We start from the raw sequence: 13,548 nt of genomic DNA, 5'->3' as shown, positions 1-13,548 counted from the left end.
ATGCATCTTCTCCAGGACTGGCGCTGCTGAGTGTCCACTTTGCCAGCAGAAGCAATCAACGCTGAGCCTCCGGACTTGGTGCCACAATCCAGAGCCTCCAGCCAGGCACTGAATCAAAATCCATTCAATTACACTGGTTGCTGCCTATCATGGACGAAAAGAGTGATTTGACTTTATTGGAGGAGAGTCTTTTTTTTTTTTTTTTCCTAAGATTTTACTTATTTATTTGTCAGAGAAAGAGACAGAGGGAGAGAGCACAAGCAGGCGGAGAGACAGGCAGAGGGAGAAGCAGACTCCCTGCTGGGCAGGGAGCCCAATGTGGGACTTGATTCCAGAACCCTGGGATCATGACCTGAGCCGAAGGCAGACGCTTAACTGACTGAGCCACCCAGGGGTCCCTGGAAGAGAGTCTTGATCTGGATTTCTCTCCCACTAAGTTTCTTTCTACTATAGCATCACCCTTGGTGGATTTACAGACTGCTTTGTTTACCATCATGCTACCTTGCTCAATATTGCCTTTGAGCAGTGAACTCACTTTCCAGCAATGCTTGCGTGAGGGACCTGAACTGGAAACTGTTGGGGGAAGAGCTGGCAGAGCATAAGTCCTCCATTTTGCTGGCAGGACCTTGCAGGTAAGACATGGCTCTGGGGCTAAGTGTTCCGGCAGCAGCTTCCTGATCCCAGCTTGTAGCAATGGTCGTGTATTCCAGGAGGACAGTGGCCTCCTTATCCCCAGATTACAGCCAAGGTGGTATGACCCTGGAACCAGAACCTAGGAGGCTAGATTCCTGATTCTCCACCTTCCCTATTGATGTAAAATTTTCATGTCCTTTTTCAGGACAGACTATGATGTTGTGGGAGTCAATCCTTGAGGTCCGGCCCAGTATCTTTTGCATCTTTTGCTATAGACCTCCTGCTGATTTTTTGGGTACCTAATTCTCTGTATTAAAGGATTTTCTGACTAAAATAGTTAGAATTGCTCCTATTAACCACAACAGAACCATACTGGTTATAGTGGTAGACTTTTTAATTAAGATATCACATATACAGGGGCACCTGGGTGGCTCAGTGGGTTAAAGCCTCTGCCTTAGGCTCAGGTAATGATCCCAGGGTTCTGGGATGGAGCCCCACATTGGGTTCTCTGCTCCGCGGGGAGACTGCTTTCTCCTCTCTCCCTGCTGCCTCTCTGCCTACTTGTGATCTCTGTCTGTCAAATAAATAAATAAAGTCTTTAAAAAAAATCACATATACAAGTGTAACTCCAAGTTCATCACTTCAAGGTTCTAGATTTGTAACTGGATGTAGTAAATTAAGAGACTTGGGGTTACACCAACTTTAGTGAGCGGGTAATTGCCCTTTGAGTTGCATTATATTAATTGGGATTTTTCTGAAGTGTAAATATGGGGCAGGGGAAGGACAGAGTTCATGTAGGGCAAATAAATTAGTGGATTGTATGGATATTTTGATTCTTTTTGGCCATTGCATTAAAACCCCGTTCTTAGGTTTAAGAAATCCTTCAACTTTAAAATTTTGAAGACGGGCAAAGCCCCTTTTCCATTTTAGAAGTTGGAAATACTAGATAATTGTTTTCCTAGCCTAGGTAGCTAGACTTTTGGCACATGACCTAGGCTCAGCCAATCAGACCCACCTTCTGCAGCTTTCTGTAGAAGAAATTTGACTGAGTTCTTGAGAGAATGCTGATTGTACTGTCCATGGTGGTGTGTAGGGTCAGAAGATAGTTGTGTTGGCTATACAAGCTTAGTGTTTAACAGCGACAGTAGTGGTGCTTTCCCCGGCATGTCTGCAACACGTATCCCCAAACCTGGTTCTCTAGCATCCCTGGATATTTTATGATCTATTTAATGTATATAATATTCTTTCCTTCCATAAATAAGCCAGAGTAATTTTCTGTGGTTAGCCACTAACCATGACTGATTTGGTTATCAGTAACTATTGTTTAAAATGTTATAGCCTGGGGCACCTGGGTGGCTCAGTCAGTTGGGTGTCTGCCTTAGGTTTGGGTCATAATTCTGGGGTCCTGGGATCGAGCCCTGCATTGGGCTCCCTGCTCAGCGGGGAATCTGCTTCTCCCTCTCTCTCTGCTGCTGTCTCTCTTTCTCTGTCAAATAAATAAATAAAATCTTTAAAAATAAATAAATAAAAGATTATAGTATATCATGGAACACTAAGTCCCCTCAAAAAAGAGTCCATGGCTCGCTAAGTTTGGATGGCCAGGTTTCTCTTGGAATGATTCATAATTCAAAGGAATACTTTAGAAATTCTGAGAGGTCTCCCAATAAAGAGATTTGTGCTTGTTAGCAGACTGAGTGTGAAGCTGACACATGGAGGGAGGGGACACACTGAGAAAACTGCCAGAGAAACATGGCTGGAGCCAGTGGATTAAGTCAACTTTGAATTGCACTTTGGTTTTGGACTTTGAGATATATGAGATAACATTCCCCTATATTTAATACAGCTGAATCTCAGCTTCCCATTACTTGCCATGAAAAGTGATGAAAAACATCACCTAACAGCTTCACCACTCATTTATTTGACTTTCTCATCACCAATGACCTCCACTCTCTCTCAGTCTCCCCCTCCAACTGTCTCTCTTATTATCATTCAAAGACGTTCTACCTTTGAAACCTTGAACTTGGAAATTCTATTCTTTGACCACAACCACCTATTTGTCCTTCCAACCCAACTGATCAACATCTTCTATTACACTTTGACCTTATCCAGAGGAAGTTAATTTTTGTTATTTAAGTCACTGGGTCTGTGGTTCTTGGTTATCGCAGGCCAAGCCAATACATTCTTCATCATCTCTGTCACCACCAACAGCAGTATTTGTTGCCCAGATTTTTGTAGTGTAAGATCCATCAGGGCTTTTATCTATCTTATTTGCTGCTGTATCCTCAAAGTCTAGGGGAGAGTCTGGCACATACTGGGAGTTTAATAAATATTAAAGAAACAGGGCACCTGGGCGGTTCAGGTCATGATCCCAGGGTCCTGGGATAGAGCCCCTGCATTGGGCTCCTTGTTCAGTGGGAAGCCTGCTTCACCCCTTACCCCCACCCCGTCTCTCATGAATAAATAAAATCTTAAAAAAATAAATATTAGTGAAACAGCTAAATAAAGGAATTTATTTTAGTTATTTTAGGTGGTGTCCTTGCATACATCCTTCCCCTCTCTCTAGCTGATCTCCACAGAGACTACTTTCTTTATGTTAAAATTCTGGTTATATCATTTCCCTGCTTGAAACTCTTTATTGTCTCTCTTCCATTATTTTAAGGATGGAATCCAAAATCAATAATATTGTTTAAGTGGGTGGTGTAATTTGACCCACATGTCTGTCTCCATCTTCGATGCATGTAATTCTCCCATTCTATCGTGAACATTCCAGCCACAAGTGTGTTCTTTCCATTTCTCAAATTTCCTCAGGACCTTTACACATGCTCCTTCCTCACTGGAGTATCCTTCCCCATATTTTCACCCATGTCATTCTTCAGAAGTTGCACTTAAATGTTACTTTGCAAAACGTTTCCTGATCATGCCACCACAATGACCTTTTATATCCCCACTGCTTTTCCTTCAAAACAATTATCACGATGTTAATTATTGATGTGATTATTTAATATCTGATTTACTCATTAAAATGTAAGCTCTGTGAGAATAGACTCTGTTTTGTTCGTTATTGTTTTTCTAGTGCTCAGACTGCAAACATACCTGTATCCCATAAATGAATAGTTGTTGAATGAAAGTAGGGGGAGTGTTAATTTCCTAGGGCGGAACGTTCTACTTCACCTCTTAGTACCAACAGCCAGAGTAAGGTCTAGAAATAATACAAAGGAGGGGATGATTAAATTATCTCTAAGTAAGAAGGGTGGAATGGATGGCAGGATGAATAAGGAGTTTTCTAGGTAAAGGAGGGGTATTGAAGACACACAAGGTAGAAAAGGCATGTGCAAAAACACTGAGGTTTAAGGTCATTCTGTGTGTCCAGAGAGCAGAGACCAAAACCATTAGTAGTGATAGATAAAGAAAGAAAAAATGATCTGATCAAGTTGGCTAAAGAGGTTAAATTTTATTCTATAGTGCAGCAAACATCACTGATTTTTCCAGTTCTTTCCTTTATTTAGGTCTGCTTTGTCTCTTATCCATGGATACTTGGAAAAGTCATTTAACCTTGCTGAGCTTCAGTTTTCTTTTCTGTTGAATGGCTGATGAGAGATATGAGATAGTGCATGACTTCAGACGTTCCAGAAATAACACAGATGCTTATCAGATGTTAGTTCTCTTTGGGGGTGCCTGGCTGGCTCAGTCAGTAGAGCATGTGACTCTGGATCTCCTGGACATGAGTTTGAGTCCCATGTTGGGTATGCCCAATGTAATTTTTTTTTACTTAAAAAAAAAAAAGTTCCCCTTTTTTTTCACCGCTGTAGTCAGGTTGATTTCAGCACCATAGCTTTGGGTCAGTCCTGAGAGAATGAAGTTCCGATTTAGAGCACAAGAGGGAGCACGAGACTGAACCTTTGCAGGGGGTCACAGGTCTGATTTCGCCTCCCTTAGCAAGCCCCAGGAGAAAAGACAAATAGAGAAGAGACATTCTTCCAAAACTAGAAAAGTAAGCTGACTTATTTTAAAGATTCCAAGTAAGTGGTAACTGTTCTTCAGGTTCCTGAACATGTATTTGAAGGGGTGAAACCATCAGCAAGCATAATGGATTTAGTTACAAGAGCTATGAGATCCCTTAAAGTAGCTGGCATTTTTGAACATGTTATTATACACTAACCTATTTTCCATACATTATCACTTTTAATTTAGCTCTCCCAAAGAGCCAGTAAAATAATTCTCATCCTCTTTGTACAGATGGGCAACCTGTGTGATCAAGAGAAATTTAATCACATAACTACAAATGGTGAAAGTGGGATTTGAACCTAGACCTCTCTGACTCCAAAGCTTATGTGCTTTTGATGACCCCACCCTGCTTTCCCTTAGAAAGCCTTGGGGTTTATTTTAATTCAATTCCCTTATTTAACAGAGATGGTCTAAAAAGAGAACAGATCAGTAGTGAGTGATAACTGATGAGACCAAGGGGGATGTGTGTTCAGCGTGGGCTTGTGGACAGGAAGACCCTGACCACAGACCATGGCTATGCCCGTGCCACTGCTGTATAAACATCCTACAAGAGGGGGAGGTTTCCAGTTTGGTCAGTTAGCCATAGTCTAGAGACACCTGTCCTCTTCGACCCTTAAGTTCCTCATCTCTGAAACGAGCTGACTCTTTCTCCTCCATCTGTTCTCAACTCAAATGTCACTTTCTCAGAGAGACTTTCCATGTTTAATAATTCTAAAATAATTCCCTCTCCTAGTTACTTTTATTCCATCCTATTGGAATATTTCCTCAAATGCGCTTATCACTAACTGAAATTATCTTTTTTTTAAAAAAGATTTTATTTATTTATTTGACACACAGAGAAAGATCACAAGCAGGCAGAGGCAGGCAGAGAGAGGGGGAAGCAGGCTCCCTGCTGAGCAGAGAGCCTGACTTGGGGCACGATCCCAGGACACTGAGATCATGACCTGAGCCGAAGGCAGAGGCTTTAACCCATTGAGCCACCCAGGCGCCCCAACTGAAATTATCTTATGAATTTTGTTTACTTGTTTATTTGTCTCCCCTCCTAGAATTCATAACCTCCCAATAAGCAGGGTTCTGTCTGTTTGTTGATTTAAATATTTTGTCTTATTTATTTAAGTAACCTTTACATCTGACAAAGGGCTTGAACTCACATCCCCAGGATCAAGGGTCACATGTATCCAGGTCTCCTTGTGGTAGGGGATTTTAAACTGGGTTTCAGGAGAGCTCTCTTCCTCTACAATGTAGAGCTTGTATTACAAGAGAAATTGGAGTAGCAGTTGGAGAGTGAGGAGGCTGTTGCCCTGGAAGGAATGGAGTGGAGAGTTCTCAGGAGGTAGAATGGATCAGCTTCTGTGAAGGACTGCCAAGGTGGGTGAAGGAAGTGGGAGGGGGTGGTGGGTGGTACCTGGGTTCTGACTATTCACATCTTGAATGTTTTCCTGTTTGTCTCAGATTGCACTCCTGCTGACCGTGGTATGCCCTGATGATGGGATGGTGTCCTCAATGTACATTTTAACCAATTTTACTTATAAACTTTTGCTAGTGGGGAGAATGGCCATGCACATTCATTTATTTTACAAATCAAGAAACTGAAGCACAGAGAAGGAAGGAATGATTAGTGCATGAAGTGACATCTGAGATACTCATTATCTAAATCTGTTCCCACTCCTGTGGTAGATTGTTGAAAGGCAATAGATTTCTCTCTTCCCTGTATCCTCGCCATGCCCCTTTGTGATGTGACTTTGCTATTCTTCCCAATTAGAGGTGAAGTTTATTTCTCTCCTTGGAATCTGGGCTGTGCTGGCTACTTGATTTGGCCAATAGAATCAAGTACACATGATGTTATGCAATTTCTGAGGCTAGGCCTTTTATTTATTTTTTTTTTAAAGATTTTATTTATTTATTTGACAGAGAGCGACAGCAAGAAAGGGAACACAAGCAGAAGAATTGAAGAGGGAGACCAGGCTTCCTGCCGAGCAAGGAGCCCCATGTGGGGCTCCATGTGGGGCCCAATCCCCTAGACATGGGATCATGACCTGAGTTGAAGACAGATGCTTAACAACTGAGCCACACTGGTACCCGATTCTGAGGCTAGGCCTGAAGAGATTGCATCTTCTGCATTTACCCTCTTAGAATGGTGCCCTGAGACCACCAGGGAAGCTGAGCTAGCCTGCTGGTGGATTAGAATTGGAGAAGCCAGACCTCAGCCAGAACCAACTGTCAGACCCAAGAGGGAGGCCGTTTTGGACCTCCCGGTGCAGGTGAACTTCCAGCTGATCTCACCTAAAACCAGCAGACTAATCTGTTCAGCCATCCACAGAATTGTGAAAAACAATACATTATTGCTGTTTTAAACCATGCATTTTTGGGAGTGGTTTGTTATGCAGCAGTAGGTAACCAAAACATCTTCTGTGCTTCTGTTGTCAGTAAACAGCTTCCCTGTCTACCTGGTTGTTTATGCCAGTTCCCTCTCCCTCATATCTCACATTTAATCCTTCCTAAATATGTATCAAATCTCTCTACTTTTCACTTTCCCTATTGCTAGGACTTGAGTTCTGATCCTCTTCATCTCTCACCTGGACTATCACAGCAACCTCTGACTGTGCTCCGTGTTTACTGAGCGCCGTCTCCCTGCTTCCTACCTTTCCCATCCAGTTTGTCACACCCACCACAATCAGAACATTCTTTGTTACATGCAGATGTAACCACGTTACTCCATTGCTTAAAGCCTTTTGCTTGCAAGGTAAATTCCTAAATCTTTAGTATGATTTATGAGTCCTTAAGATCATCTGGCCCCTGCCTCTTCTCCGTCCTGTCTTCCACCACTCCTCTCATTGAACCCTGTGTTTCTAGAGCTGCTTTACAGATTCTGGTGACCTCCTGACACCTGCTTAAGCACCCTATCCTGGGGCACCTGGGTGGCTCAGTGGATTAAGCTGCTGCCTTTGGCTCAGGTCGTGATCTCAGTGTCCTGGGATCGGGCCCCCACATCGCATCGGGCCCTCTGCTCAGCAGGGAGCCTGCTTCCCCCTCTGTCTCTGCCTGCCTCTCTGCCTACTTGTGATCTCTCTCTCTCTGTCAAATAAAAGAAATAAAATCTTTAAAAAAAATGTTTAAGCACCCTATCCTAATTGCATGAGGCAACCTCTGAAGGGGTCAGATGAAAACACTTAACCCATCAACATACCTAAGTTCCTAGGCTGGTCATGAGGGACTCATACAGGGGTGTGGATTTGAACCTTGTAAAGATTTGAACATTCCAAATGACATCCGCCTTTATGATACGAACTTTTCTAAATGACTGATTCTCATTCAATAAAAAGCATAAAAAAATAAAAAGCATCAATTTTATATTCCATATAAAAACCAGGAGCTGGAGAAGGCTGATTACTCTTACAATTAGAAAGGTATCTGGTTCTGCCATTTATCAGATATATACCCTTGGCAAGTCACTCGAGTTTTCTGAAATCTGTTCCTTTATTTATAATATAAAAGGGGATGACAAGTCATACATTGCGTGATTGTATTGAAGACTAAATGAAATCAAATATATGAATGAACCCGTCATATTTTAAGGTCTTAATGATTATAGTTATATTTTTTAAAGATTTTATTTGTTTATTTGAGAGAAGGCATGAGTGAGGGAGGGGCAGAGGGACAAGCAGGCGCAGGACCCTGAGGCCATGACCTGAACCCAAAGTCAGATACTTAACTGACTGAACCACCCAGGCATCCTTTAATGATTACAGTTATTAATCAATCTGATCCAAGGCAAAAGATAGACTTTTGGGTTAGAATAAGTCTTTCTTCCTGTTTTTATTTGGACATTTAGATCTGGAAGTGAAGACAGTTAAATATAATTGATATGTTCTTCTCTCTGGTGGTAACTTGCTAGTTAATCGTGAGATAGCTGTTGGGGGACGTTACTGATACAGCTCAAGTGTCAGAAGTGGCCTCTCTGCCCCGTTAAGATCCAAATGCAATGGGCTTAAAATTCAATTTTCATATTTACAGCCCTTATAAGTTCTAAGCCTTCCTGGAAATTTTTTTGTAAATTCTATGAGGGCTGTGCTTTCATAGTCTCTGTCTCTAGCTTTCGTTTTCAACTCAGAAAAACAAAGCCCTTTGCACTAGTTCCCTACTCACTCATCTTCAGTACTCCCTTCAGAAAGCATTCCTGAGCTTAATGACCCATACTAAAGTCTCAAGAGTCAAAGACAGTGGTCACATCGTACATGTGACAACATATTCATTTTATGCATCCTAGAGCTTAAACACTCTTTTGTCTGCTTGCTATGGGAGGGTTTCTTCTAACCTTTTACCCATGTAGCCCCTACCCTTACACTGATTTTTCTATTCATCTTTTTCCTTCCCCCCTTCAAGTTCTCTTTATTTCCTCTTCCTCCTATTTTGCCAAGTAAATTCTAAATTCTCCCTTTTCTGCCCAGAGCAATATAGTATTCCTCCTTCTCTTCCCATCCTTACATAGCCACACCCTTCAAGGCCCTGAGTAGGACAAAAGGGCCTTCTGTATATTAGGGTCTATCCTTCTTGGAAGGCATTTGTGGCTAAAAATAACATTTGTTTATAATAACCACAGTTTATTATGTACCTGGCACTGTATCAAGTGCTTTCCAGCAGCTATCTCATTTTCTTATTTGGTCTTCACAATGACTCTAGGAGGTAGCTCTCATTATTTCTATTGCTACAAGTGAGGATGAGGTGTGTGTCTGTGTGTTCAAAAAATTATGCAGTTTGCATAAGATCACACAGCAAGCAACTGGTGGAACAAGGATTGAAAACAAGATCTAGCTGGCCCCAATTCTATGCTCTTTCCATTTTACTACATGGCCTTCCAGGAGAAGGAGAAAGAGAAAGTAATCAGAAGACCTGAGGCTACATAAACACAACACCATCTGTTCTCATATTGTTTCACAACTTTAAAAGTTGTTTTATATGTTATCTCATTATTCCTGTGAAGAATGAATAGTCATTATCATTACACCAATTTTGAAGTGAGTAAACTAGGGCCTGGTAGGAGACAGGGAGTGAGGGAACAGGTAGTATAGGATATTTGATTTTAAGATCACAGAGGCACTAGTTTGGGGTTAGTAAGAAGTTTAGGGTGTGACCATGGGAGCCAGTGGCCAAAGTGAAATGAGGAAACCAAGGACTGAGGGATCAGGAAACCACGTGGCTACTGAAGTCAGGATGGCAGGGCAGGGGATAATGAGAATAACCGCAAGCAAAGGATTGACATTTTCAATGCATAGGGAATAACTGGGGGCCTGTGTGACATTTGCGATGAGTAGAAGGAGGTATGGCTGAAGAGCAAAAGAGAAGGAATTCTTACAGAAGGGTAGGAGTGGCAATGCTGACTCTACCCCCTAGTTTTAGGGAGTGGGAAAGTGAGAAATCTTCTTGCAGAGGGGCTACAAGAGGAGTCCTGGAAGAGGGTCAAGTTTCAACAAAGGCAAAGAAATAACCTGAAAACTCTCTGAAGAAGCAGAGGATGTAGGAGAGTTTATTGATAAAGGAACAGGATTCTAGAGGGCACAGTGGAAAGGTCTGCTGGGGAGGTGGGCAGTGGGAAGGTGAGTGAAGGGGAGGAGGATGGAGAAGCTCAGAAATGTATAAGGATGAGTCTGAGAGAGAAGTTAGACAACCAGAGGGACTATCAATTGGGCAGTTTCCCAGGTTGGAGAGACAAATTGCAGATAGGGTCATAATGGAACTTTGGGGAAAATGGTTTTGGTATTTGACTCAGACCTCTAAGATTTCAAATGGGAGAAGAGTGTGGGGAAGAATGATGTTTCTAAATTAAAACTGGCAACTACCCCTATGCTCTTGGGAAGATTTAAAGTGAAGTCCAAGTTAGGATGGGAGATCAAATGCCTCCTGTACTTGCCTCCTCTGACAGAATTGGGACTTCCTAATGAAGGCAGTAAGTTTCTCACTCCAAGCTACTGCTAGCAATGGGGGAGCCATTGGAAGTTTTTATTTTGTTTTGTTTTAATAAGGTTGATGGTAACATGGTGACATCTAGAACAATCACTCAGGCTGCTGGTGTGCAGGATGAATTGAAGAGTGTAGGTGGGGAGATCTATTAGGAGGTGGTTACATTAGTCCAGGCAAGAAGTGATGAGGTCTGAACCAGGGTGAGAGCTGTGGAGATGGAGAGGAAGGGCAGGGATAGGATATATTAAGGAGCTTTTATTACCAGACTGATAGGATGTGGGAAATGAAGGAGTGCATAGACTAGAGGACAATGCCCAGGCTTCTGACTTAGTTTCCTCTTGTAGTCAGCGGCCCAGGTTCTGCCTTTCTCCCTGGGCTTTTGTGGGTATGAAGCAATAGGACAGGAGAGTGCTTTGGAGATGGCAAAGCTGCATATCCATCATCATCATCTGCATTATTATCAAAGCTCTCTGATCACCATACATAGTAAGTTCAGTCTATTGAATGAGATGTGACAATTAAGACAAATCACGGTAGTCACCCAGAAATCGGCGAACTCGGGATGGAGGGGGCGAGTCCAAGATACAACGAATTTCCTGCACCTGCCGGCCCCCGGAGCCCGGGGCGGAGCGAACACGGACCCCGCCCCTAGGCGGGGCGTGGGTGGAGCCTGGATGCGACGGTAGCGGAGCCGAGCGGGAGCCGGAGCCTTAGCCGTAAGTAGCCGCGGTGGGTGCTAGACCCGAGCTGCACAGACTCGCACGGACTCGCACCGCCCCGCACCGCTCTGCCCGAGAACCCGGCTGAACCTTCTGCCGCGTGCCGCCAGGTCCGCCGTCCCGCTGCTTTACCAGCAGCCAGCCGCTCGTCCCGCACCCGGAGTCCCAGGTAAGGGGCGCGGCTCGGGCACCCCGCTCGGAGAGAATCTGGGACCCACCCCGGCTCAGGGCACTGGCGACAGCGAGCGGGCGCTGAGGAGTGCGGGCAGCGGAGGGGACACCGAGGATAAGGGGCTGGGGGAGGCCGCTGAGGAGGGGGCACCGTGGCCGGGAGAAAGGCGCGTAGCCTGGGAAGGGGCGCTGAGAGGGGTCTACCAGACTGCGAGGACGGCGAGGGGTGCTCCGAGGGCAGGGGGCTGCGGCAGGTGGGAAAGGGGTGGCCACTGGAGCGCAATAGGCGCTTGCTGGGGGGAAACATGAGGCGTTGGGGGCGGGGAGATGTAAGGAGGGACCGAGAGGGGCAGTGCGGGAAGGGGGTGCCAGGCCGCCGAGAGGCGTGAAGCGGGCGCTGAGCGAGGGCACTGAGGACAGCGAGGGCAAGGGGGCGGCGTGGAGGGCAGTAGACCGGGTCCGCAGGGGTCGTGGTGAGCTGAGAGGAGTGAGGTGATGAGGGAAAGGGGCGCTGGGCAGAGATGGGTGTTGGTCGGGGAGAGGGGAAGAGGGCGAGGGCATGTGAATCGAGAGCTGGGAGCGAAAGGGATGCGGAGCCTGAGGCCAGCTTGTCGCGGGCACGGGGGATAACCGTGAGTGGGGGCTGGGGGGGTGGGGCTCGGAGGAGGGAAGCCTGCAAGAATGGGAAGGTGGGAGGCAAGGCTGGGTCTACCCAGACTGCAGAGGAAGGGGGCGGGGAGCTGGTGGAGGGAGAAGGCAGTGGCCTTGGATATGGGCAGTGGGCGCCTGAGTTCTGGCTAGGGGTGGGAGTGGAGGGGCACTGACGGCTGGGGGTGGAGAAACTGTCTGGGAGCTTGGAGAGATTAGGATAGTGGGTGTGTTGGGTTAGGTTGGGGAGGAAGGCAGGTGTGGGTTGTGTGAGGGTGGAAAGATAATCGGACCCGTGCGGAGTCCATAGACACCCAGGTGCTAAATCTGTCTTAGCTATTCAGAAGGCCTAGGAGGGGGCGCAGGCGCTGAACTCTGTTACACCACCACCTGGGATCATAGACAAGAGAATTTTGGATAGAAAAATTCATCCACTGGCTGCCTCTGTTCCTGAATCCAGATGTAGGAAGGACTTTAGGGAGAGCAGGGTGGCAGCCTCTGGAAGCTAATACAGGTGTGGAGGTGGGTGGGAGAAAGACAGGGCCCTCCACCCCAACTTCCTGAAATTCAGATGGAAAGGGGTTGGGGACAGTAAAAGGAGTGTGTGTTTACAGGTGGCTGTCCACCTGTTCTGTGCATATAAAGGGAGAAAGACCATGGAATACCATCAAAAGCCCTGGCTGTAGTAGTGGGAAATCCCACATTGTGTTAGCCAGAGAAGACATTTTGCCAGAAGACGATGGGTAACGGAAGTCTTTCTGGTCATGAAGGAATTAGCCAGCAGTGGAGGAGTTGTGTGCCTATCAGAGGAAACACTATGGGAAGAGGCAAAACTCGAAAATTATCTGCAGTCCAATAAATAAATCTCCAGTTTCTTAAGGAATATCCTGTGAAGAGAGATAGCAATAACCCATAGAGGATGTTTTAAAAGGTTTCCCCCCTAAGCTCAGAACTCCGTACAGTTCCTTTCCACCTCCCCAGAGTACAGAATGGGGTGCAGTGCACAGTAGATGCTCAGTGAATGTTGATTCAGTGAACAACTGACCTGTGCTGGTGCTCCTGCCTCCAATTCACTCATCACTCTCCCCCCTCAATTGTTGTAAGAAGCAAATGTGGTAACATGGGTGAAAAGAGCTTCATAAACTATAAAGCAGTGTACAAAAGAGAGAGGCCACTAATATTATGCAGGTGTGCCTACATTCTGTGCAAGATAAAATGCATCAAGAGCACTTAATAGAGTGCCTGGCATTTAGTAGGTGTGCAATAAATGGTAGCTATTATGATACAGTTTCTGTGGCTTGAAGAGACTTGGGGAAATAGTGAAGAGGTGGGCTGGGCTAGGCTGACTGTACTGGGTTGGGGAATCTCTAAAGAAAAGTTGAATTAGGGGCACCTGGGTGGGTGAGTTGCTATC

The 13,548-nt window shown here is 45.1% G+C and overlaps 1 protein-coding gene across 2 annotated transcripts in view; it reads left to right on the top strand.

Annotated features, from left to right (window-relative positions):
• Positions 1-11,311: 11,311 nt before the first annotated feature.
• Positions 11,312-13,548, top strand: part of RAB3B (RAB3B, member RAS oncogene family) — a 71,323-nt gene continuing 69,086 nt past the window's right edge. For both annotated transcript variants that reach the window (XM_044238222.1, XM_044238221.1), the window contains exon 1: positions 11,312-11,484. The gene's annotated coding sequence lies outside the window, so the exon portion shown is untranslated. The remainder of the gene's footprint in view (positions 11,485-13,548) is intronic.

The sequence above is a fragment of the Neovison vison genome, chromosome 2, assembly GCF_020171115.1.
Source record: "Neovison vison isolate M4711 chromosome 2, ASM_NN_V1, whole genome shotgun sequence".
Classification (NCBI taxonomy): Eukaryota; Metazoa; Chordata; class Mammalia; order Carnivora; family Mustelidae; genus Neogale; species Neogale vison.
The sequence above is the reverse complement of the archived record's forward strand: the minus strand, read 5'-3'. Positions and strand labels throughout refer to the sequence as shown.